We start from the raw sequence: 24610 nt of genomic DNA, 5'->3' as shown, positions 1-24610 counted from the left end.
GCGTCCGTCTACCACATGGGAGGCCCACGGTTCAAGCCCCAGCCTCCTTGACCCGTGTGGAGCTGGCCCATGCGCAGTGCTGATGCGCGCAAGGAGTGCCGTGCCACACAGGGGTGTCCCCCGCGTAGGGAAGCCCCACGCACAAGGAGTGCACCCATATGGAGAGCCGCCCAGCGTGAATGAGGGAGCAGCCTGCCGAGGAATGGCGCCGCCCACACTTCCTGTGCCGCTGACGACAACAGAAGCGGACAAAGAAACAAGACGCAGCAAAAAGACACAGAAAACAGACAACCGGGGGAGGGGAGGGGAATTAAATAAATAAAAATAAATCTTTAAAAAAAAAATAATAAATAAATAAATAAATAAATCCCTGTAGAATAGGGTACAATCCTTGGGTAATATTCACTCTTAAACTTGATATCCTCTAATACTAAGATGTGAAACTAATACAACTTATGTCATATGATAAGGGGGAAAGATAGGGAATAAAACAAATATATTCATTTTATGTATATGTAAAAACATTCATAACAAGGTAAGGACGACTTTTTTTTAAAAGTAGAAACTGATTCATTTCCTGGAACCTTATTTCCACTTCCTGTTGGAGGCTGTGAAGATCAGCTTCTGCCCCCTCGGGCTGTTCCTGCCCACTGGGGGCCTGAGCAGCGGGGGCTGCAGTTCAGGCTTCAGGCGCAGGGGAAGCACCCAGGCTGCAGCGGGGAATGGGGAGCAGGCACGGAGGGCACCTGCTCGCCTTCAGACCAGTCTGCGGCCTTGGGCTGAGGGGCAGTGACTTCAGGAGCAGGAGTGGCCCATTCACCCAGAAGCTCCTCAGCCTTTTCAGCACGGCCTGCTCTTTCTTTTCAATCTCTTCAGGATCTCTGTTGAAGAAGAGATCAGACATGATCAACCATGGGTGCTCATGGGAGATGGGGCCATGCATGTGCAGAACTTGCCAGGGCAGCATCCACCACCTCACACTCCTGGGTAAGCACCTTTGCTGTTGCGTGTGGTGATGGCTTCCACCTAGGGCAGAGGAGAATCTACGTCACACAAAGCAACGGTGGGCAGGTGAGTGTAGGACACCTCCGCGAGAGGCTGGTGGTCAGCCTGGCATTGGTCACCACCAGAAGACGTGGCTCCTGGAAGGCTGCCTGAATCTGGCTGGTGAAGGTTCCAGGAGTGAAGCGCCCAGCAATAGGGGTAGCTCCAGTGGTGGCAGCAACCTTCAGCACGGCCCGCTGGACAGTATTCCTGGAAGATATGACACTGACACCAGCAGGGTTTTCAATGGCAGCAATGACATGAACCACCAGCTGAAGCTTCTCCCAGGCCGTCTTCAGATTTAGGATGCAGGTGCCATCACTTTTCCCTTTGAGATATGCTGTTCCACTTGGAAGTCAGAGTTGGTGCCCCCTAAGTGGGTTCTGCCCCAAGGAATTTGAGGACATCTGTGACGGCTTGCTCGGTCGGTAGAGGTGGGGTCTGGCTGCGGACGAGGGGTCAGTCCAGCTCTGGACGAGGGGTCGGTCCCGCTTGGGACGAGGGGTCGGTCCCACCTGGGACGAGGGATCGGTCCGGCAGCAGACGAGGGATCGGTCTCACAAGGGGTTGCACGGTTCGGCTGACGGGGTCGCCCGGCGAAGCTGGCGACGAAGGGGTCGCCCGGTGAAGCTGGTGACGAAGGGGTTGCCCGGAGAAGCAGGCGATGAACTGGGGACAAGGGAGGCCAGGCCCTTGTCGGGGGCTCTCAGGACTGGAGGGCGCACGGCAGAAGAACTACCGTGGAGACAAGGTAAACACGCAAGTCCACTTTACTGAGGGAGAGGCAACAGTTTTATAGGGGCTGGGGAAGGCTGTTTGGTTGAAGCCACGCCCTGTTCTGATTGGTTGCTGGCGAAAGGTCAGTGGGCGGTACTGGATGGGGGAGGGGTGGTGGTTAGGGATTGGCTGTCGCTGTTGCTGGGGGAAGGGGCAGGGTTTAGGGATTGGTGGCTGCTGTTGCTGGGGTGGAGGGCAGACTTGAGTTTCCCGCCCACGCCTGGCTATTGCTGCTGTCCGGGGAAGGGAAAAGGGCGGGCTGGATTTTTCCGCCCACACCTGGCTGTTGCTGCTGTGGGTGCCGCCCCACAAGGCATCGGGTGGCGCCATCTGGGAGGAGGGGTGGCCGCGGAAGCATGGCTGCCGAGAAGGGGAGACCCGAGGGCACTCTGCGCCCATGCCGAGCTTCCTTCAGGGGTGGCGGTGGGCCTGACCAACCACCCTATTATGGGGCAGCGGAATTAGGCCTACCGCGGCCGCTCCCCTGCCAGGCCAGCAAACCACACTTCAGCCCGAGGGGTGACCGCATTTCCCCCTTCTTTTCAAATAAGGGCCAGGATGGCAGCAGCAACAAGTAGCCGAGGCCCAAGAGGCAGTAAGCAATGAGGGAAGCGGGGCTGAAGAGGGAGGTGAGTATGACGGGGATACAAATGTACAATTTGGGGGGCAGTATCTTGCTGCTGCAAGCAAGGGTGGCCAATGTCCAATTCTTGTTGATCTCGGCGGCTATAAGATCCATCTGTTGTTAAAAGTCCAGGATGACAGCGCGTTACAGGTAGTTGATCTCTTCTTGGCGGCAAAGAGCGGTAGAGGCAGACTGTGTGATGGTCTGGAGGATCGCAGCGGTGAGGACAAGTCGCGTCAGGGCACCAGCGACGGTGGTGGCGGCAGCGTCGGGAGTGGTGGAGACGTAGGCGAGGACAATAAGAAGGCCAAAGTCTTCACGGGCGCGAGAGAGGCCGATGTTAATGGGGCGGGCCGACATGGGGCGGCCCAATCTGCAACGCAGTAGGGGTTCAAGCGAAAAAAGGAGGGGGGCGGGGGACGAGAAAGGACGCTTTGGATGGCTGAGAAGAGGAGTGAGGTCGAGACAGGAGGAAGCTCCGCAAGCTGCGGGCCGGGGAAAGCGGGTTGCGGGCCATTTAGCGGGGCTGGTGAGAGGGGTTAGCTTGGCCAGAGGTGGCGAGGGAGAGCATAAGGAGAAGGAGAGAGACTATGTTAATTGGCTCGGCAGCATGGCGAGGGTTGCAGCATCTGCACTGACGGTAGAGTGCGAGCAGTGAACGGACTTCAGGGTTGGATGGTTGCCTCTCGGGGTGGAGGGTGAGCTGGCTCAGTTGGTGCTGGATCACTCGCATCTGGCGCTGTGCCCTGCGGGACATCCGCTGCTGAGGTGGCGGGTTTGACGTATCTCCCGGGGACCCAGATTGGCTGAGCGGCATCCTGCGGGAAGACAAAAGCGAAACCTCGGCCCTGGGTAAGAAGGGGGCACGGGCCACGCCACTGACCTGTTTGAGGGTCCTTCCAAAGGACCAGGGGGGCCTGTGTGGGGCGATACGAGGGGCCCCAATGCCTATGGACTGCCGAGAGACCATCCTTATCAAAGGTCAAGAGATTTAGATGGATTAGGACAGCGGTGATGATGTCTCCGGGAGGAGCGTGAGGGAGGATTTCCCTCTGTTTTTCAATTTCTTGTTTCAGATGGCGATGGGAGCTCTCCACAATGGCCTGTCCTTGTGGGTTATATGGGATACCAAAATGGTGGGCGATTTGGTAGAGCTGAAGGAACCTCGCAAAGGATTCACTGTGATAAGCAGGGCCGTTATCCGTCTTTAGGTCCCAGGGGACCCCCATGAAGAGAATCCCTTGCCGAAGGGCCTTAATGCAGTGCTTAGCAGTCTCCCCAGGCAAGGGGACTTCATAGCACATGTGGGAGAAGGTGTCAATTATAACGTGCAAGAACTTAAGGCGTCCAAAGGACGGGACATGCGTGACATCCATCTGCCACCTGGAATTAGGCCTAAGGCTGCGGGGATTCACCCCCTGCGGTTGCAGAGGCCCCAGAGGCAGGAAGGGGGCACAGGTTTTGCATGTCCGCACTAGGTGCTTACAAGTCTCAATTGGCAACTCAGGCAAAAGGTGGTGGAGTGAGGCGGCAGAAAAGTGAAACCTCGAATGTAAGGACTTAGCCTGATTGATAGCATCTCCAACCGAATCAAGGGCAAGGGCAGAGACCGTCTGATCCGCGGTGTCGTTGCCTGCCGCTAGGGGGCCAGGCAACCCGGAGTGGCTCCGGATATGAGCAATATACCAGGGTGCCATGCGTTTTTCAAGAAGGGTCTTAAGGGCATCCAGTGCCTCATCAATAGGAGAGGAGGTCGGGAAGAATGTAGCTAATGCCAAGACCCTGCAGACTTGCAGAGAATAGAGGCTATCTGTAAAGATGTTAACAGGTTCACAGGGGAAGGCGCGAAGTGCTTCTACAATAGCCAAAAGCTCTCCCGTCTGGACGGAGTGTAGGTTAAGATGTGTAAAGACTTTCGGCTCTGCGACTCCATCCAGGTACACAACCATGGAGTACTTAGTTCTAGACGCATCCGTGAAAATAGTGACGGACCTCGGAAAGGGGGAGGAAGACGGGAAGGGGAAAAAAGGACTTCGGAAGGGAAATTTGGACATGCCTTGGAGTAGGCGGTGACTAGGGAAATGGCAATTGAAATCGCCTGCAAATCCCTCACACAGCACCTGCATTTGCTCATTATCCCTAATGAGGGAGGTGGTTTCTTTCGCATTAAGCAGCCAAACAATTACGGCAGGCTGAGTTTCAAACGTATGGACGGACAGCTGCTCTAAATCGGCTGCGAGAGCGATCCATAGTCTTACTGCGGGGCAGATCTTTTGCATCTTGCTTTTAGAAGGATGGAGAGAGGGGGCAAGATGGCGGCTGAGTGAACATCCCTGTTAGAGTCTTCTGCAGGGAATCGGCTGGGCGGCGTTGGAGACTCTTTGGGACCGGATTGTTTCGGGATTTTTGCTGGTCCGGAGGTGTCTGGACATCGATTTGGAGGGAAGGTAACAGAGAGGATTCGTCTGTGAAATATACACGGAGATCCCAGCTACCTGTAGAGGATTCCCTTCTTGGGTAGGCGGAGACGAGGCATCTAGCCCCGCTCGGTGGGGCTGGGCCAGGCCGGGCCGCGCTGCGCCGGCGGTGAGCGGGGCCGGGCGGGGCCGAGCCAGGCCGAGCCGGGCCGCGGTAGCGTTTGGAGCCGGGCGGGGCCGGTGCAGGCCCCGGCTGCGGGCCGCGGTAGCGCTTGGAGCCGGGCGGGGCCGGTGCAGGCCCCGGCTGCGGGCCGCGGTAGCGCTTGGAGCCGGGCGGGGCCGGTGCAGGCCCCGGCTGCGGGCCGAGGTAGCGCTTGGAGCCGGGCGGGGCCGGTGCAGGCCCCGGCTGCGGGCCGCGGTAGCGTTTGGAGCCGGGCGGGCCCGGGTCAGGCCGCGGCGGATACGGAGCCGGGTAGGGCCGGTCCAGGCCGCGGTGGCGGGAGGTGGACGCCGGAGCCGGCTGGGCCGCTGTAGCGAGTGGAGCTGGGCGGAGCCAGGCCAGGCCAAGGCGGCGTGAGGAGCCGGGCAGAGCCGGTCCAAGCCTCCGCGGCGGGCGGAGCCGGGCCTGCGGAGGGGTTTCTGTTTTTTGTTTGTTTGTTTGTTTGTTTGTTTTTTGTTTTTTTGTTTTTTTTTAATTTTACTTAATTTTTTTTTTTTTTTTTTGAGCATCTGCAGTACTGGGGAGTTCGTGGGCCCTGGGCGGCCTATTGGGGGTTTGTGGGAAGGGAGGTGCTTGCAGACCCATTTGGGCAGACAGACGGGGGGTTTTAGGGCAAAGCGGGGGGAAGTTGTTGTTTTAGATAGTGTTGCAATTGTGACACGTGTATACCTGTATCTCTCTTCCCCCTATCCGTTCCCCACCGTTTGCCCATCCTCTTTTTCTTTCTTCCTTTCTTCTTGCCTTTCTTTTTTCTTTATTATAATTAGTTTGTTTTTTTTTTTTCTTTTTTCGGTTTTCTCTTTCCCTCTTGTCCCTCATCTTCCACTTATTTTTACTTTAATTCAAGTATACAATAGGTGCTACAGGGAACACCTCACATTTGCTGGGTTTTCCCATCCTCCACTGCCTCATTTCTGTGTGAACTGATTTAGGCTACCTACACTATCCCCCTTCCCCTGCATCTTGATATCCACTATCATCTACTGTCTCTCCTATATTCCACCCCCCACCTCCCGTTCTTTGATCCACAAAGTGTCTAACTCTTAATTTCTAATACCTTTGTTCTGTTTTCTGTCTATTATCCACTCTTGAAACTATTACCTTTCTTTTCTTTTTCCCTCTCTCATGAAAACAATAGCTGTGTAGTTCATACCATATTCCTCCCAAATTCAGTCATCAACTTCATAAAAGGTACTCTACCTACAGCTATAACTCTATACAATCTACATGAATCTAACCTCCATCCTTCCAGATCTCATATTCCTGCTTTATTAACATACATCACCAATACAACTTTACACTTTTCCCTTGCTTACACAATTGCCTTTCCCCAACACTAATACTTTCCTCTAAAGTGAACTTAACCAACAACAAGTAACTAGAATAAGAAGAAAAAAGTGACAAAGAGAAGATATAACACCTGTGCAAAAATAACAACTAATTAACCTCCAAGAGCAGACAAAGAAGCTAAGGAACTGATTAAATTCGTCAAAATAAAGAGATGACCAGAAAGCAACAAAAATCTACGAGCCAAACCAATAATCAGGAAAACATGGCTGAATCCAATCAACAAACCAATAATCACGAAGGGGAGCAAAACTTGGCACAAGCAATGAAAGATCTCAGAACATTTATCACCGACAAATTTGATGCAGTAATGAAAGAGGTTAACGACATGAAGACATCACTTGGAGGGGAAATTGCAGACATACGCAAAAACATAACAGATATGATGGGAATGAACACCACAGTTCAAGAAATCAAAAATACACTTGCAGCAAATATCAGCAGACTAGAAGAGACAGAGCAGAGAATTAGTGATGTGGAAGACAGTACATCAGAAATCAAACAGATAGTAGAAGGGGTCAATAAGAAGATAGAAAAAATCCAATTAGGATTTAGGGACCTGAATGACAATGCAAAACGCTCAAACATATGTATTATAGGCATTCCAGAAGGTGAAGAGAAGGGAAAGGGGTCAGAAAGAGTGTTGCAGGAAATAATGGCTGAAAACTTCCCAAATCTACTGAAAGAGACAGATGTACATATCCAAGAAGCACAGCGCACTCCACAAGTCATAAACCCCAACAGGCCCACCCCAAGACATATACTTGTCAAATTATCCAATGCTCAAGACAAAGAGAAAATCCTAAAAGCAGCAAGAGAAAAGAAAACCATCACATACAAGGGAAGCTCAATTAGATTAAGTGCTGATTTCTCTTCTGAAACCATGGAGGCAAGAAGACAGTGGTATGATATAGTCAAGGTACTAAAGGAAAAAAATTTCCAACCAAGAATACTCTATCCAGCTAAACTAGCATTCAAACATGATGGAGAGTTCAAAATATTCGCAGACAAACAGAAACTGAAAGAGTATACCAACAAGAAACCTCCCCTTCAAGAAATTCTAAAGGGAGTTCTGCAGGAAGAAAGGAAAAAACAGGAAAGGCAAAGTTGGAGGAGAGTATAAGACCAACAACAACAACAAAAAAGACAAAAAAAAATATATACAAACAAAATATGACAAACACAAATCCAATCAAAATATGGCTAACACAAATAATTCCTTGATAGTAATAACACTGAATGTCAATGGATTAAACTCACCTATCAAAAGATTCAGACTGGGACACTGGATAAGGAAATATGACCCATCCATATGCTGTCTACAAGAGACACATCTTAGACCCAGAGACGCATGGAGATTGAAAGTGAAAGGCTGGAAAACAATCATACAAGCTAACAATAACCAAAAAAAGGCAGGAGTAGCTATATTAATATCAGACAAAATAGACTTTAAATGTGAAACAATTGTGAGAGACAAAGAAGGATACTACATTTTAGTCAAAGGGAAAATCTGTCAAGAAGATCGAACAATCATAAATATCTATGCCCCTAACAAGGGTGCCTCTAAATACGTCAGGCAAACGCTGGAAAAACTAAGTGAAAGAATAGATACATCTACAATTATAGTGGGGGATTTTAATACACCACTATCAACTCTGGACAGAACATCTCAAAAGAGAATCACCAAAGAAACAAAACATCTGAATAGTATATTAGAGGAGCTCGATCTAATAGACATATATAGATCGCTACACCCAAACACAGCAGGATATACATTTTTCTCAAGCGCACATGGATCATTCTCCAAGATAGATCATATGCTAGGCCACAAAGAAAGGCTGAACGAATTCAGAAAGATTGAAATCATACAAAACATTATCTCTGACCACAGTGGAGTCAAGCTGGAGATTTGCAAGGGAAAGAAGCCCAGATTTCACACCACGATTTGGAAATTAAACAACACACTCTTAGAAAAACAGTGGGTCAAAGAGGAAATCTCAAAAGAAATCAATGACTACCTTGAAACAAATGATAATGATAACACAACATACCAAAATTTATGGGATGCAGCAAAAGCAGTACTGAGAGGGAAGTTTATAGCCATAAATTCATATATCAAAAAAGAAGAAAGAGCAAAAATTGAAGAACTAACTGCACATTTGAAGGAATTAGAAAAACAACAACAAAGTAACCCAACAGGAAGAAGAAGGAAGGAAATAACAAAGATAAGAGCAGAACTAAATGAAATAGAAAATAAGAAAGCACTTGAACAGATAAACAAGACCAAGAGCTGGTTTTTTGAGAAGATTAACAAAATTGACAAACCTTTAGCAACACTAACAAAGAAAAAAAGAGAGAAGATGCAAATACACAAAATAAGAAATGAGAAAGGCGATATCACCACTGACCCCACAGAAATAAAGACTATCATAAGAGGATATTTTGAAAAACTATATTCCAACAAAAATGACAATCTAGAGGAAATGGACAAATTCCTAGAAACACATAAACAGCCCATATTGACAAAAGAAGAAATTGATGATCTTAACAAACCAATCACAAGCAGAGAGATAGAATCAGTTATTAAAAATCTCCCAACTAAGAAGAGCCCAGGGCCAGATGGCTTCACAGGTGAATTCTATAAAACATTCCGGAAAGAACTGACACCAATCCTGCTGAAACTATTCCAAACCATCGAAACAGAAAGAACATTACCCAACTCCTTCTATGATGCCAACATTACCCTAGTACCAAAGCCAAACAAAGACATCACAAGAAAGGAAAATTACAGACCAATTTCTCTAATGAACCTAGACGCAAAAATACTTAACAAAATACTTGCTAATCGTATTCAACAACACATTAAACGAATTATACACCACGACCAAGTGGGATTCATCCCAGGTATGCAAGGATGGTTCAACATAAGAAAATCAATCAACGTAATACACCATATAAACAGATTGAAGGAAAAAAATCACATGATTATATCTATTGATGCAGAAAAAGCATTTGACAAAATACAGCACCCTTTCTTGATAAAAACACTCCAAATGATTGGAATACAAGGAAATTTTCTGAACATGATAAAGAGTATATATGAAAAACCTAAAGCCAATATTGTTTACAATGGAGAAATCCTAGACTCCTTCCCTCTAAACTCAGGAACAAGACAAGGATGCCCACTGTCGCCGCTCCTATTTAACATTGTCTTAGAAGTACTTGCTCGAGCACTGAGGCAAGAACCAGAAATAAAAGGCATTCAAATTGGAAAGGAAGAAGTCAAAATTTCATTATTTGCAGATGACATGATCCTATACATAGAAAACCCTGAGAGATCTACAACGAAGATTCTAGAACTCATAAATGAGTTTAGTAAAGTCGCAGGTTATAAGATCAATGCGCAAAAATCAGTAGCATTTCTGTACACCAATAATGAGCAAGATCAGGAGGAAATCAAGAAACAAATACCATTCACAATAGTAAATAAAAAAATCAAATACTTAGGAATAAATTTAACTAAAGAGGTAAAGAACTTATACACTGAGAACTATACAAGATTGTTCAAGGAAATCAAAGAAGACCTAAATAAATGGAAGACTATTCCTTGTTCATGGATAGGAAGACTGAACATTATTAAGATGTCTATCCTACCAAAATTGATCTACACATTCAATGCAATCCCAATAAAAATCAATGCAGCCTTCTTTAAGGAACTAGAAAAACTAACTATGAAATTTATTTGGAAAGGAAAGAGACCCCGAATAGCCAAAGACATACTGAAAAAGAAAAACGAAATTGGAGGAATCACACTACCTGACTTCAAAACATACTATAAAGCTACGGTGGTGAAAACAGCATGGTATTGGCATAAGGAGAGACATATAGACCAATGGAATCGAATTGAAAGCTCTGATATAGAACCTCACATATACAACCACATAATATTTGATAAAGCCACCAAACCCTCTCAACTGGGAGAGAGTGGCCTATTCAACAAATGGTGTCTGGAGAACTGGATAGCCATATGTAGAAGAATGAAAGAGGATTACCATCTCACACCTTATACAAAGATCAACTCAAGATGGATCAAAGACCTAAATATAAGAGCCAAGACCATAAAAACCTTAGAAAGCAGTGTAGGGAAACATCTACAGGACCTTGTAATAGGTAATGGATTTATGAATATCTCACCAAAAGCACGAGCAGCAAAAGAACTAATAGATAAATGGGACTTCCTCAAAATTAAAGCCTTCTGCACCTCAAAGGAGTTTGTCAAGAAAGTAAAAAGGGAGCCCACACAGTGGGAGAAAATATTTGGCAATCATATATCTGATAAGAAACTTATAACTTGCATATATAAAGAACTCCTACATCTTGAAAATAAAAAGATAAACAATCCATTTAAAAAATGGGAAAAAGACTTAAACAGACACTTCTCTGAAGAAGAAATACAAATGGCAAGAAAGCACATGAAAAAATGTTCCAAATCTCTAGCTATCAGGGAAATGCAAATCAAAACCACAATGAGATACCATCTTACACCCATAAGATTGGCAGCTATGAAAAAAACAGAAGAATACAAGTGCTGGAGAGGATGTGAAGGAAGGGGAACACTCATCCACTGCTGGTGGGAATGCAGAAGGATCCAACCATTCTGGAGAACAGTATGGCGGTTTCTCAAAAAACTAGCCATAGATTTGCCATATGACCCAGCAATACCACTGCTGGGAATATACCCAGCAGAACTGAAAACAAAAACACAAACCAATATATGTACACCAATGTTCATAGCAGCATTGTTCACTATTGCCAAAAGTTGGAATCAACCCAAATGCCCATCAACAGACGAGTGGATCAATAAAATGTGGTATATACACACAATGGAATACTACTCGGCTGTAAGAACAAACACACTACAAACACATGTGATAACATGGATGAATCTTGAGAACCTTATGTTGAGTGAAGCAACCCAGACATTGAAGGACAAATACTACATGACCCCAATGATATGAAATAAACAAGCTGCCCTAGATAGCAAGAGACTGAACGATAGGCTTGCAGGAAATCGGAGGGTGGAGGAAGGATATGAGCCGATGTCTGCAGGGGTGGAATTTAAGACGAGATGGTGGTAAGTATGAACACAAAGAAGAGATAAAAGGGGGGCAAGGGGTTGCCTTTGTTTGGGGCTTTGCGGGTTTGAGGGTGGCTGGGGAGGGACGGGTGGGTAACGTTGCCCAAAAGTGGGGGGAGGAAGGGGTAGCATATGAACCAGGAGAGGGTCAGGTGTTGGTGGAGAGTAAAATGCCGAGAAAATCATATCAAAATATAATAAAGAGGGTTACCTGTTTAGAATGCTCGGAGGGGAGGGTCTGATGCAGGACGGGCTCCTGGGGAATGTCTAAATGCTCATTCTGCCAGAGTGGGTGACACCATGGGGTAGAAACCCAAGTAGTGAGAGTGGGGGTGGACCCACATCCTGGGGAGGACTAATGCCATCCAATAGAGGGAACTGTATCCCTCGAGAGAAAGGGTGGCTCCCAGGGCATTGGGGCAGTTGAGCAAGTTAGGCCCTGAACACTATTCCATCTATCTCTGGAAGTGGCTCCTCAGGAAACGGAGGTTGGCTATCACTGAGGGCACCAAGGTGGAAGGGACAATGGACGTTAAAGGTGTGGAACCAAAGTAAATGGGGGGTAAGAGAGGAGTTTCTTGAGAGTACACAAGGATGGATATAAAACATGTAATATTACACCATAACATATAGGAGATGACAGACTGATAATGTAAACCATAATGTAAAACATAGGATAACTAAAAATGTAAAGAAATGTGTATCCTAAAGTATGCACCATAATGTAAACACAGATGTCACCTTGTTAGAAAGCTAATGTCTCAGACTCTGTACATCACTTTAAGCAAATATGATATGAATAGGGCGTAAGAGTATCACTGTGGAAGGGAAAAGGTTTTCTGGTGGATGTGTGGGAGTGCTGTATATTATATATATACATTGCTGTGGTCTAGGACTCCTGTGAAGAAAAGCTGAATAATTAGGGGGGGGGGGAAAAAAAAAAAAAAAAAGAAAAAATAGGATGTGGAATTTTTTCAAGTCAACATTCTTTATCTAAGTTCTTTATCTAACTTTATCCAAGTTCTTTATCTATCCTTTAAACTCATCGCTATATGCCATTCCCTAGTAAGGGACCATGACATTATATTGGGCTTCAAATTTCGGGGAGTTCTGGATCACAGAGTGTTTCAACAATGGCAATGGAGGGATACTGGTATGGGATACCAATGACAGGTGATATATGACTGACAGGGAGCTGTACAGAACATATGTCCAGGGTGCATGGTAATGTTTGGATATACTCATAGTGGCAACAATTAAAAACCACAGTAGGTGGGGTACTGGGTTCCTGGCCAGTGGTGCTCTGTCGTGGTCCCTAGGGGAGCAGCGACAGTCTCCCAGGTACAGTGGTGGGGACCGGGAGGGAGTGAGGGTTCAACAGTGAGCCCCTGATACTAATGACTATGCTTGTGAGCTGATAAACCCAAAATAATAACAAGGCCTAGAGCAACTTTGTGCCTGGGAATTTCCTTCTGTCAGCCTTCATGTTACTCAAATGTGGCCAGTCTCGAAGCCAAACTCAGCATGTAAATGCAATGCCTTCCCCCCAGCGTGGGACATGACACCCGGCGATGAGCCTCCCTGGCAACGAGGGACCACTATCAACTACCAACTGATGATGCAACTGGAAAATGACCTTATACGGAAGGTTCAATGCGGATCAGCAGAATATCCATGTCTACATAAAATACCATGACTTTAAAATGCTGTTTGACCTAAAGTAAGGGGGAAATGGAAAGGAGAAATGAGTTTATATGGCTACGAGTTTCTAAAAAAGAGTCTGGAGGCTGGCAGAAGGTTTGCCCTCATGCACAACTGAGCAGAGTCAGAGAGACAGATAAAGCAGATACAACCCCCAGATATTGGTTCCTTTGAGGGCTAAAGAGACCCATGGGAGTTATGGTCATGGCCGATGGGGTTAACTACCAGGGCAGATGGCCCCTCTTTGGAAATGGTGTTTATGTGTGATGAATCTGGACTCAGATGGGATCTCCCTTCATAAGACTTTCATGCTAATGTGCTGGAGGTGCAGTTAATGTTGGGGTTTAAGATATATTTAGGGGATTTGAATCTCTGGACTGACAATGTGATAGCCAGATCCTGAGCCTCAACAGACTCCAGCACCTACAATCTGATTTATTGGACTTACCACACTCAGCTAAGATGGAGGTGAAGAAGGACAACCACCACACCATGGAGCCTAGAGTGATTACAACTGAAAATGGGAGGATTGCATCCAGCATCCAGGTGGAATCTGAGCCTCCTCTTGACATAAAGGTGCAATGGACACAACCAATCCAGTGTCCACATAGAAGAGGTGGCATTGGATTGGGAAAAGTGGACATAATGGACAAAGGGTATGGGGAAAGGCAGGAAGAGGTGAGAGGTGGAGGCGTCTTCGGGACATGGAGCTGCCCTGGATGGTGCTTCAGAGGTAATCACCGGACATTGTAAATCCTCACAGGGCCTACATGATGGAATAGAGGAGAGTATGGGCCATGATGTGAACCAATGTATATGAGGTGCAGAGGTGCCCAAAGATGTACTTACCAAATCCAATGGATGTGTCATGATGATGGGAACGAGTGTTGTTGGGGGGGCGGAGAGGGGGGGTGGGGGGGTGGGGTTGAATGGGACCTCACATATATATTTTTAATGTAATATTATTACAAAGTCAATAAAAAATAAAAAAATTAATAAAAAAAAAAAAAAAAAAAAAGAAGGATGGAGCCAGAGGAGGGGCCCGTCCTGCCAAAGAACTCCAGTGGGTGTTCCCTTGGTGGGGAGGACCAACGCCTGGAGAGGCCGCTGGGGATCGAACCGCTGGAGGCAGCAGTTATTAAGGGCCTTATCTACAGCGGCAATGGCGGCTCGAGCTTCGGGTGTGATGGCTATCTTTGCGGACACGGCAGAGGGGGGTTTATGACTGGTTTGTAAGAGAGCAAATAATGGCTGGAGCTGTGCCATGGTAACAGACAGAGCCGGACGGACCCAATTGATATTCCCACAGAGCTGCTGGAGCTCTGTGAGGGTGACTCGGTCTGGCACATTTAGTCGCACAGCCATTGGGGTTACACGCTGGGAGATATGGAACCCCAGGAAGGTTAAGGGGGGTTCAAATTTGACCTTGTCATTCTGGATTGTTAAGCCAATGGCGGACAGATTATGCCGAAGTTGAGAGAGGACATACTGCAGCTTCTCATGGGTCTCACATGCGACCAGGACATCATCCATATAGTGAATGAGGTAGCCCAGATCTCGCAAGGGGGTGACTGCCGCGTTCACATACAGCTGGCAGATGGCCGGGCTATTGCGCATGCCTTGTGGAAGGACTTTCCACTGATACCTATCGGCTGCCCCTCGGTGGTTGGGGACAGGAACAGTAAAGGCAAAGCGCGGGCGGTCCTTTTGGTGAAGCGGAATGGAAAAAAAGCAGTCCTTAATATCTAGAGTAGCCACAAAAAAGTGTTTAGGAATGGCCACTGGGTGAGGGAGTCCCGGTTGGGGAGTTCCCATGGGGAGGATATGCTTATTAATCTCCCTCAAATCATGTAGGAGGCGGTATTTGCCAGTGGCCTTCTTTTTAATAATAAAAACGGGCGAATTGTAGGGACTTGTGGACGGTTCTATATGTCCAGCTTCAAGCTGCTCTCGAACCAACTCACGAAGAGCTTGGAGTTTGTGGGATGGCAAGGGCCACTGCTCCACCCAAATAGGCTCCTCTGTACCCCACCGCAGAGAAGTGGGTGTGGGAGGTGTTAATTGAGCAGTGGCGCAAACTATTGGGGGGGCTGAGTGGTTAACTGAACACCACACTCCTCCAGGACATCTCGCCCCCAAAGTATAGTATCAAGGGTGCTAAGGAAGAGGGGCTGGAATGTGCCCACACGTCCCTCACCGTCCTCCCAGGCAATAGGGTGACTGGCGCGAAGGGAGGTAGAGGAGCCAGTGGCCCCTTGGATGGAAGGGCCTTCTTGAACAGACCACTGGGCAGTGAAATGAGCAGGGAAACAAGAGACCTCTGCACCCGAGTCGAGGGTCCCAGAATACCAGCGGTGGTGAATCTTAAACCTCATGGTAGGCCTGGTGGACATGATGGGGACTGTCCACATCAGGGCTTTGGAAGGTTGGGACGGGGAGCCTCTTTGGGGTGGGGCTGAGGCCTGCCCCTCCTGGAGTTTAAAGATGGCTGTTGCCGCTGCAGGGAAGGCTGCATACGGCAGTCGCGAGCCCAATGGTACCCCCGGCCGCAGCGGGGGCAGGGGGTAGAAGGGCCCCATCGGGGCGGTGGGGGGAGGAACAGGAGGGCCCAGCGGTGCAGAGACTGCCGGGCATTCACAGGCGAAATGTCCTGGCTCGCCACATCTAAAACAAGAGGAGTTAAGTGCCATGGCTGTCGTGACAGCCTTGGCGAAAGAAGCAGCCTGTTGGTCAAGGCCGTTACAGGCAATTACCCAATCGTCTATCGACTTTTCTCTCACGGGAGCGATCGCCTGTCGACAAATGGGGCTGGCCCCTTCAAGGATAATTTCACGGGCGAGGGCGCACTGAGCCTGTTCATCGTGGACCCTGCGCTCACATGCCCGGAGGACTCTGGAAACATAGGTAGAAAAGTCCTCATCCTTGGTCTGTGTGAGCTTAGTGAACTTGTCAGCACTACTGGCAGTGCAGGCGCGAAAGGCCCGTAGGGCGACCTCGCGAATCTGAAGCCAGAAGCCAGCCGGAGCACGGTAGTAGGCCGCAGCCTGGCTAAACTGACTGGTGCCGGTGAAGGCTTCTGGTGGGTGATTAACACCCCTTGCGACGTTGGCCGCAACCTGCTTTTCAGCCTCGGCATGAAAATGGGCACGCCAATTTATAAACTGGCCAGGTGTGAGGATGGCACGGGCCAGTTGGAGCCAATCGAGGGGGATGCACAGAAGGGTGGACATCTCCTCTAACAAATGCTGAGCATAAGGGCTGCCTAACCCGTCCTCCTTAACGGCCTTGCGGAGCTGTTTAACACTTTCCGCATCATGTGGGTACCATGGAAAGGGGCGCTGAGGGGTGGGAGTTATGTTAAGGGGAAAGCAGGTGGTAGGAGGCGGCAGGGAGGTAGGCGGAGGTGCCCCGACGGGGGAGGAATACGGGTCCAAAAATAGGCTAGAGGGGGCCGCGCATGCGGCAGCTTGCCACGGATCAGATGGAGGGGGCTGCCAGGGGGAGGCGGAGCCGGGGGGGCCGCTGGCGCGGAGGGCGCGAGAGGAGCCGTTGCCCATGCGGTGTTACAAAATGTCTGCGGGCCGTCCCCAGCGGTGCTACAAAATGGCGGGGAGGGAGCTTCTGGCCCACCCAGGCAGGAAGTCGTCGGGGGGAGGGAGGGGCAAAGGGACCTCCCCTTTACGAGCGAGGAAGAAGGCAGAAGTTCGCCATCTTCACCGGCGCTCGGCACTGCTAGATTACATTGTTTAGGGGGACAATTTTTTAGCGCGTTATTAAGGCGCTCAACAAGCGACTCAGAGTCAGAATCGGAGTCGGTATCAGAATTCCAATTAGGGTCCCTGTTAAAGTCGCCGTCCTGACAATCACGGCAGCGGCGGTGGCTCGGCAGGGGGGAGTCGATGGTAGGGGCGCCTTGAAGGCAGGAGCGGATGGTAAAAAGCGCCGGTAATAAGCCAGGAGGGAATCTTTTACCTTCCTGCTCCACAGCAGAAGTGACCCTATCTATAAGGCGAGTATAGGTGTCTGGGTCCCAAAGCTGACACGTGGTTAGCCACGGATTAAAGGGGAGAAGAAGGTCCCAGTACACTTGAAGCTGTTTCAAAGAGATCTTACACCGGTGAGTGTCTAGGAGACCGGCAAGAGCCCGAAATTGTGGGGCTTGCTTAGCAGATAGGATGTTACCCATTGCTAATGGCCTTTTGGAGCCAATAAGAAAAGGGGCCCTTACCTTGAGAGCGTGGCGATGGGAGCCGAGGTGCGCGGTGAGACGAGGGGTTGGAGCCGGTGGGGCTCCGACGGTGGTCGTGGGCCAAGAGAAGGCCCCGACGAGGGGAGGGCGGGACGACGAGCAGTGGAGCAAGGCAAAGGGGAGCAAGTGCGGAGGGGAGGAGGCAGAGGTGAAGGCAGGGGTGGAGGTGCTCAGGCACGCGCTCCTGAGAGTTTTATTGGCACCTCTTAATCATAGCGGGTCGGTATAAGCCCCCGACATGGAAGGAGAAAGCCATCCAGCGATTCTCCCAGACCGCCGTGGATCATATGAGGTCACCAAGGTTCAGGAGCAGCAATGCAGAGTGAAAAGATAGGGGTGAGAAAAGAGGAGGGCGTAGGGCTGTGGTAGGGTTACTTCAGACGTGCAAGCGCGTGCTCCCGAGAAATCCAAGGCTCCTCTTAATCATAGCAGGTCGGTATAAGCCCCCGACATGGAAGGAGAAAGCCATCCAGCGATTCTCCCAGACCGCCGTGGATCATATGAGGTAGCCAAGGCTCAGGTAGCAGCAATGTTGCACGAGAGAAGTCCCAAGGTGAGAAGAGAGGAGGGGGTAGGGCTGTGGTAGGATTACTTCAGACGTGCAAGCGCACACTCCCGAGAAATCCAAGGCTCCTCTTAATCATAGCGGGTTGGTATAAGCCCCCGACATGGAAGGAGAAAGCCATCCAGCGATTCTCCCAGACCGCCGTGGATCATATGAGGTAGCCAAGGCTCAGGTAGCAGCAATGTTGCACGAGAGAAGTCCCAAGGTGAGAAGAGAGGAGGGGGTAGGGCTGTGGTAGGATTACTTCAGACGTGCAAGTGCACGCTCCCGAGAAATCCAAGGCTCCTCTTAATCATAGCGGGTCAGTATAAGCCCCCGACATGGAAGGAGAAAGCCATCCAGCGATTCTCCCAGACCGCCGTGGATCGTATGAGGTAGCCAAGGCTCAGGTAGCAGCAATGTTGCATGAGAGAAGTCCCACAGTGAGAAGAGAGGAGGGGGGTGCCGCCAGGTTATGGAGTGAGGCTGTGGTGGGGTTGCCTTGCCCCACGTTGGGCGCCAACTGCGACGGCTTGCTCGGTCGGTAGAGGTGGGGTCTGGCTGCGGATGAGGGGTCGGTCCAGCTCTGGACGAGGGGTCGGTCCCGCTTGGGATGAGGGGTCGGTCCCACCTGGGACGAGGGATCGGTCCGGCAGCAGACGAGGGATCGGTCTCACAAGGGGTTGCGCGGTTCGGCTGACGGGGTCGCCCGGCGAAGCCGGCGACGAAGGGGTCGCCCGGTGAAGCCGGCGATGAAGGGGTCGCCCGGAGAAGCAGGTGACGAACTGGGGACAAGAGAGGCCAGGCCCTTGTCGGGGGCTCTCAGAACTGGAGGGCGCACGGCAGAAGAACTACCGTGGAGACAAGGTAAACACGCAAGTCCACTTTACTGAGGGAGAGGCAACAGTTTTATAGGGGCTGGGGAAGGCTGATTGGTCGAAGCCATGCCCTGTTCTGATTGGTTGCCGGTGAAAGGTCAGTGGGCGGTACTGGATGGGGGAGGGGTGGTGGTTAGGGACTGGCTGTCACTGTTGCTGGGGGAAGGGGCAGGGTTTAGGGATTGGTGGCTGCTGTTGCTGGGGTGGAGGGCAGACTTGAGTTTCCCGCCCACGCCTGGCTATTGCTGCTTTCGGGGGAAGGGAAAAGGGCGGGCTGGATTTTTCCACCCACACCTGGCTGTTGCTGCTGTCGGGGGAGGGGAAAAGGGCGGGCTGGATTTCTCCGCCCACACCTGGCTGTTGCTGCTGTCGGGGGAGGGGAAAAGGGCAGACTGGAATTTTCTGCCCTGCGCCTGCGCAGGGAGAAGGAAGAAGAAGGGTGCCGCCCCACAAGGCATCGGGTGGCGCCATCTGGGAGGAGGGGTGGCCGCGGAAGCATGGCTGCCGAGAAGGGGAGACCCGAGGGCACTCTGCGCCCATGCCGAGCTTCCTTCAGGGGTGGCGGTGGGCCCGACCAACCACCCTATTATGGGGGCAGCAGAATTAGGCCTACCGCGGCCGCTCCCCTGCCAGGCCAGCAAACCACACTTCAGCCCGAGGGGTGACCGCAGACATCCTCTTTCATCATCTATAGGACATCAAGGAATCCGGACATTGTTTAAGTTTCCCTTTGAGTTAAGGCAAAGGGGCAACAGCCATATAGACCCCTCTCTGGGTAGTGCAGAAAGGCAAGGGTGAAATATTTATGGCCATTACAGTCCTTGATTCTGTAACTGGTAATGTGGTTGAAGTTTGTATTTATCACTACCTTCTTCCACTACTCATTCCAAGTTCCCTCTACCCTCAGCAAGCGCTTTGGCTGGCCCTGGTTCTTTGCCTGGTGGGGTGACCTAAGCCTTCATTCCTGAAGATTCTGGGCCTTTTTCAGTCCTGCCTGGATTGGGTCATTGCAGTTTTCCATTGACTTTAATCACAGGGCATGGCAGTACTAAGAGATGCCCTAGGGGGTCTCCTGTATTCCAGGCAAATTCTTTGTCTCCATTGTGTCATTGCAGTCTAATTTCCCCTGGATAGGACCAATCACCCCAGGCAGTACAGTAATTCCCTTCTTTGCCTGTTGGTTCAGAGGCATGAGGAGCCGATAGTGGCCAGGTGGTAGTCTTAACTTCCATTTCAATGGAATCGTATTTCCTGGTGGAAGCATTCCTTCTTTTGGAACTAAGACCTGTAGACCAGCTGAGCTGAAGTTTGCAGGGACAGGAAGCAAAAATTTTCCTAGTTATATTAGTCAGCCAAAGGGATGCTGATGCAAAGTACCAGAAATCTGTTGGCTTTTATAAAGCATATTTATTTGGGGTAAAAGCCTAGAGTTGGCCCTTAAGAATCCAACTCAAGGCTACTTTCTCACCAAGGTCTTTTGCCACATGTTGAAGCAAGATGGTGAGTGATCTCTGCCTGGTCTTTCCTTCCTTTTTCCTCTTAAGGATTCATGGGCCCAGCTTCTTCTAATCTAAGCTGTAGGCTGGCATAGGAGTCATCTCTCAGGGCTTCCTGTATCAGTCTAGCATAGGGCTCAAGTTTCCTTCCCAGCCTTACCAGCTGCTCCACTGCTCTGGACTTTTCAGCTACAAACTCTCAGGTGAATCGCTCATCTCTCCCCAGGCTTTAGCTGTTTGAGCCTTCTCTCCTCTGGTATCTATGAAGCTCTCTCTCTTCCTATTGTGTCTTCTTGAGTGAGTGTCTGTTTCTATCAGCCCACCAAGGGGGCAGGGACTAACCTGAGTCATGCCTTACTGACGTGGTCGAATCAAAGCCCTAAGGTGATTTAATCAAGTAAACGTAAAACCTTTGAATTTAATATAATCAAAGGGTATCACACCCAGAGGAACAGACCAGTTTACAAACATAATCCTTCTCTTTCAGGGGGTTCATCAATAATGGCAAACTGCCACCCCAGTTAATCACTACAGGTAATAGTGAATGGCACTACTCCCATTCCCTATTACCATTCACTATTACCCATTCACCCCTTGATTCCTGGACCCATGAATCCTGGCTATGGAAGAAAGAGCATCATAGAATGGACACTGGTTTAGAGCATACACAGCCTCCTGGAGAACATTGTCCCAGCCCTGCAAGGTACTGCAGCCCAGTTGGTATAGTAATCGAGTCTTCAAAAGGCCGTTCCACTGTTCTATCAATCCAGCTGCTTCAGGATGATGGGGAACATGGTAAGACCAGTGAATTCCATGAATATGTGCCCATTCCTGCACATCCCTTGCTGTGCAGTGGGTTCATTGTTCAGAAGCAATGCTGGGTGGAATGCCATGGCTGTAGATAAGACATTTGGTGAGTCCACAGATGGTAATTTTGGAAGAAACATTGCATGAAGGGAAGGCAAACCCATATCCAGAGTATGAATCTATTCCAGTAAAACAAATCACTGCCCCGTCCATGAAGCAAATGGTCCAATGTAATCAACCTGCCACCTGGTAGCAGGCCGATCACCTTGAGGAATGGTGCCATATCAGGGGCTGAATGTGGGTCTCTGCTGCTGGCTGACTGGGCACTCAGCAGCAGCTGTAACCAGGTGGACCTTGGTGAGGGTAAGTCCATGTTGCTGAGCCCATGCATAATCTCCTCCTACCACCATGGCCACCTTGCACATGAGCCCATTGGGCAATGACAGGAGTGGCTGGGGAAAGAGGCTGAGTGCTAGCCACAGAGCAGGTCATCTTATCCCTTGATTATTAAAATCTTCCTCTGCTGAAGTCACCCTCTGATGAGTATTCACGTGGGACACATATCTTCATATTTTTGATATCCAATCATGTTCCTTCCAAGCCCCTGACCATCCAGCCAAACCATTGGCAAAAGCCCATGAATCCACGTACAAATGCACCTCAGGCCATTTCCTTCCAAGCAAAATTAACAACCCAGTGCACTGCCCTAAGTTCTGCCCACTGGGAGGATTTCTTCTCACCACTGTCCTTCAAGGATGTTCCAGAAAGGGGCTGCTGTGTTGCTGTTGTCCACTTCCAGGTGATACCTGCATGTTGTGCAGAACCATCTGGAAACTGGGCCCAAGTTTTCTCTTCTTCAGTCAATTGATTGTAAGGAACTCAGATGCTTGATGAGGGTGGACTGGAGAGGACTGCTGCTGGCAAGTCCTTGGAAGGGGTGGGCCCCCACAAAGCCCTAATGAGAAGGCATCAGTCTAGAGATGATGTTCAGACTTTGAAATCTAGGGGAGTATGCCCCGCACGTTTTCAGACCTGTTTGGGACCCATGAAGCCTGTTCTCCTGCCAATTTCTCCTTATGGTAATGCAAATGTTTATACTGTGACTGTCCCTCTTTTGTATATTAGAATCAGATAACCCATTTTCTAAGTTTCTAATGTTTACAGACAGAGGGGAACTTTGCCCCAAGACAAATTGTATGCCTCTAACTGATTTTTATGAGATTTTGTACTTAGCATTGCTACTGAAATGATTAAGGTGTTTGAAATATTGTGATATAATGAATGCATTTTGCACATGTAAAGAACGTGCCTTTTGGGATTCAGAGGGTGGAGCATGGCTGTTTGAAGTTCTTTTATGAATCCCCAAGAGAAAAAGATTACGTTCTTAAACTAATCCATTCCTGTAGGTGTCAGACCCTTTTGATTGGACTCCATCAGGGAGGCATGATTCTGTTCTCCTCTGGAGTTCATACAAATGGAGAAAGAGACACAGGGAAAGGGAACCCTGCCATTTTTGACCCTTCAGTGTGCAAGGAGATCTCAAGGATTACTAGCAGACAAAGCTTAAGCACAAAGCCCCCAAGAGACTGGGCCCATGGAGCAGCTCAAGCTTTGCCCACAGCTGAGCTCTGGGAGATGGTAGATACTGGAGGGGAAGGCAGGGACTTTAGCAGTGCTTGGTGGCCATCTTCACCGTGTGGCAGGACCCCAAATAACCAGTCCCTGACTTTGTTGAGGAAACATCCCTGCTGCAGCCTTGATTTAGACATTTCAGAGTCTCAGAACTGAAAGCCTTTACCCCTAATAAATTTCCTGTTATAAAAACCAATCCATTTCTGGTATTTTCCTTTGGCAGCCCTGTAGCAAACTAAGACAGCCGCTTAAAGCAAATACCAGGAAATGAGTTGGCTTACTCAATGGGAATTTATTCACCCATGATGTTGGGGCCAGGAAAATACCCAAATCAAGACATCATCAAGGCAATGCTTTCTTCTAGAAGACTGGTTGCTGGCAATCATTGCCTCCTCTGGCACTTGGCAAGGCACATGGCAACATCTGCTGGTCTCTCCCTTCTCTTCCAGGTTTTGTTGATGTCAGCTTCTTGCTTCCCTGGCTTTCTCTCTCAGGTCTGAATTCATTCTTTATAAAGGAGTCCAGTAATAGGATCAAGACCCATCCTGAACGAGGTGGGCCAAACCTAAACAGAACTAGCCTCATAAAGGACCTACCTATCATGGATGCTCACCCCAGGAATGAATTAACTTTAAGAACGTGTTTTTTCTGGGTTACAAACAGCTTCAAACCACAATGTTAGAGTGTCTGTGGCAGTGATAGAGAAAAAAAATTACTAAAGCAGGAGAGGAGAAAAACACAGGAGCAAAGACTTGGAATAAGCAAGAGTGGATGAGATTCAGTGAGGAAGTGAAAGGATTGTCTTAGAAGGAGAACAGAAGGTCTATTAGAAAATAAAGAAAGGGTATTAGATTTGCTGGTGGGAAGATTATGTCCTGTTGTGTGTCCTTACATTATTGGTTACATTTTGTTTTCATTTCTTTCTTTTAGAGCATTCTAAATCTCTCAGGTAAAGGAAATGAGGCAAACAGAACTTTTTGTTTTTTTGGCAAATGTACTTGGCTTGGATTGAGATTTGAGTTATAAAGAATTTTAAATTGGGCATTATATCTCCCTGCAAGCAAAATCCAGAGTCCTTAAAGACAGATACAAAGTTCTGTAAACTCTAATAATTTAACACTGGAAGCTACTGCTTCTTGAGTGTTTACTATGAGCAAGAAACAGTGGCCAATGCTTTCAACTCAAATTCCTCCTCAGAGCAGTTCTAATGAGGCAGTGTTTTGTGTGTTTTTACAGATTAGAAAACTGATGTTCAGAAAAATGAACTTACTAAATGACAAAAGCCAGTTTTCAAATTTAGATACAACCCTAAAATCTAGGTTTTTGACCTAGTTTTAATAACAGTCATTGTTTACATGAGAAAACCCAAGTCATTCTCAGAGTACTCTCTGCTCAGCTTGAAACCATTATGACAAAAATTCATCATTTCACAAATGTTTATGTTTCTTTGATATGGAAGAGAAGGTGATACTCTAAGTAGATGAATGTGACATGGTCCTCGCCCTTAAGTTGCCTATTTTAGGAGGGCAGAAGCAACATTCTACTTTTAGTATTCACTGGAAAGACTAAGATATGAGCTGGCAAGAGAAAATGTCTTAAGGACGGATATGACTTAGTCATGCCAAAATATTTGAGAAGATGGAATGTAGAGTTAAGAGGGTAAATGAACATGGGGAGATGAAACAAAACAATAAAATCAATTCTTCACTTTAGGTTTTTGTTTGCAACATTTCAGC

The 24610-nt window shown here is 48.6% G+C and overlaps 1 pseudogene; it reads right to left on the bottom strand.

The window, feature by feature from the left end:
• Positions 1-686: 686 nt before the first annotated feature.
• On the bottom strand, positions 687-21615 carry LOC131280252 (small ribosomal subunit protein uS2-like; annotated as a pseudogene).
• Between the last annotated feature and the right edge of the window lie 2995 nt (positions 21616-24610).

The sequence above is a fragment of the Dasypus novemcinctus genome, chromosome 10 (genome assembly GCF_030445035.2).
Source record: "Dasypus novemcinctus isolate mDasNov1 chromosome 10, mDasNov1.1.hap2, whole genome shotgun sequence".
NCBI lineage: Eukaryota > Metazoa > Chordata > Mammalia > Cingulata > Dasypodidae > Dasypus > Dasypus novemcinctus.
Note: the sequence above shows the minus strand (reverse complement) of the source record. Positions and strands in the feature narration are given on the sequence as shown.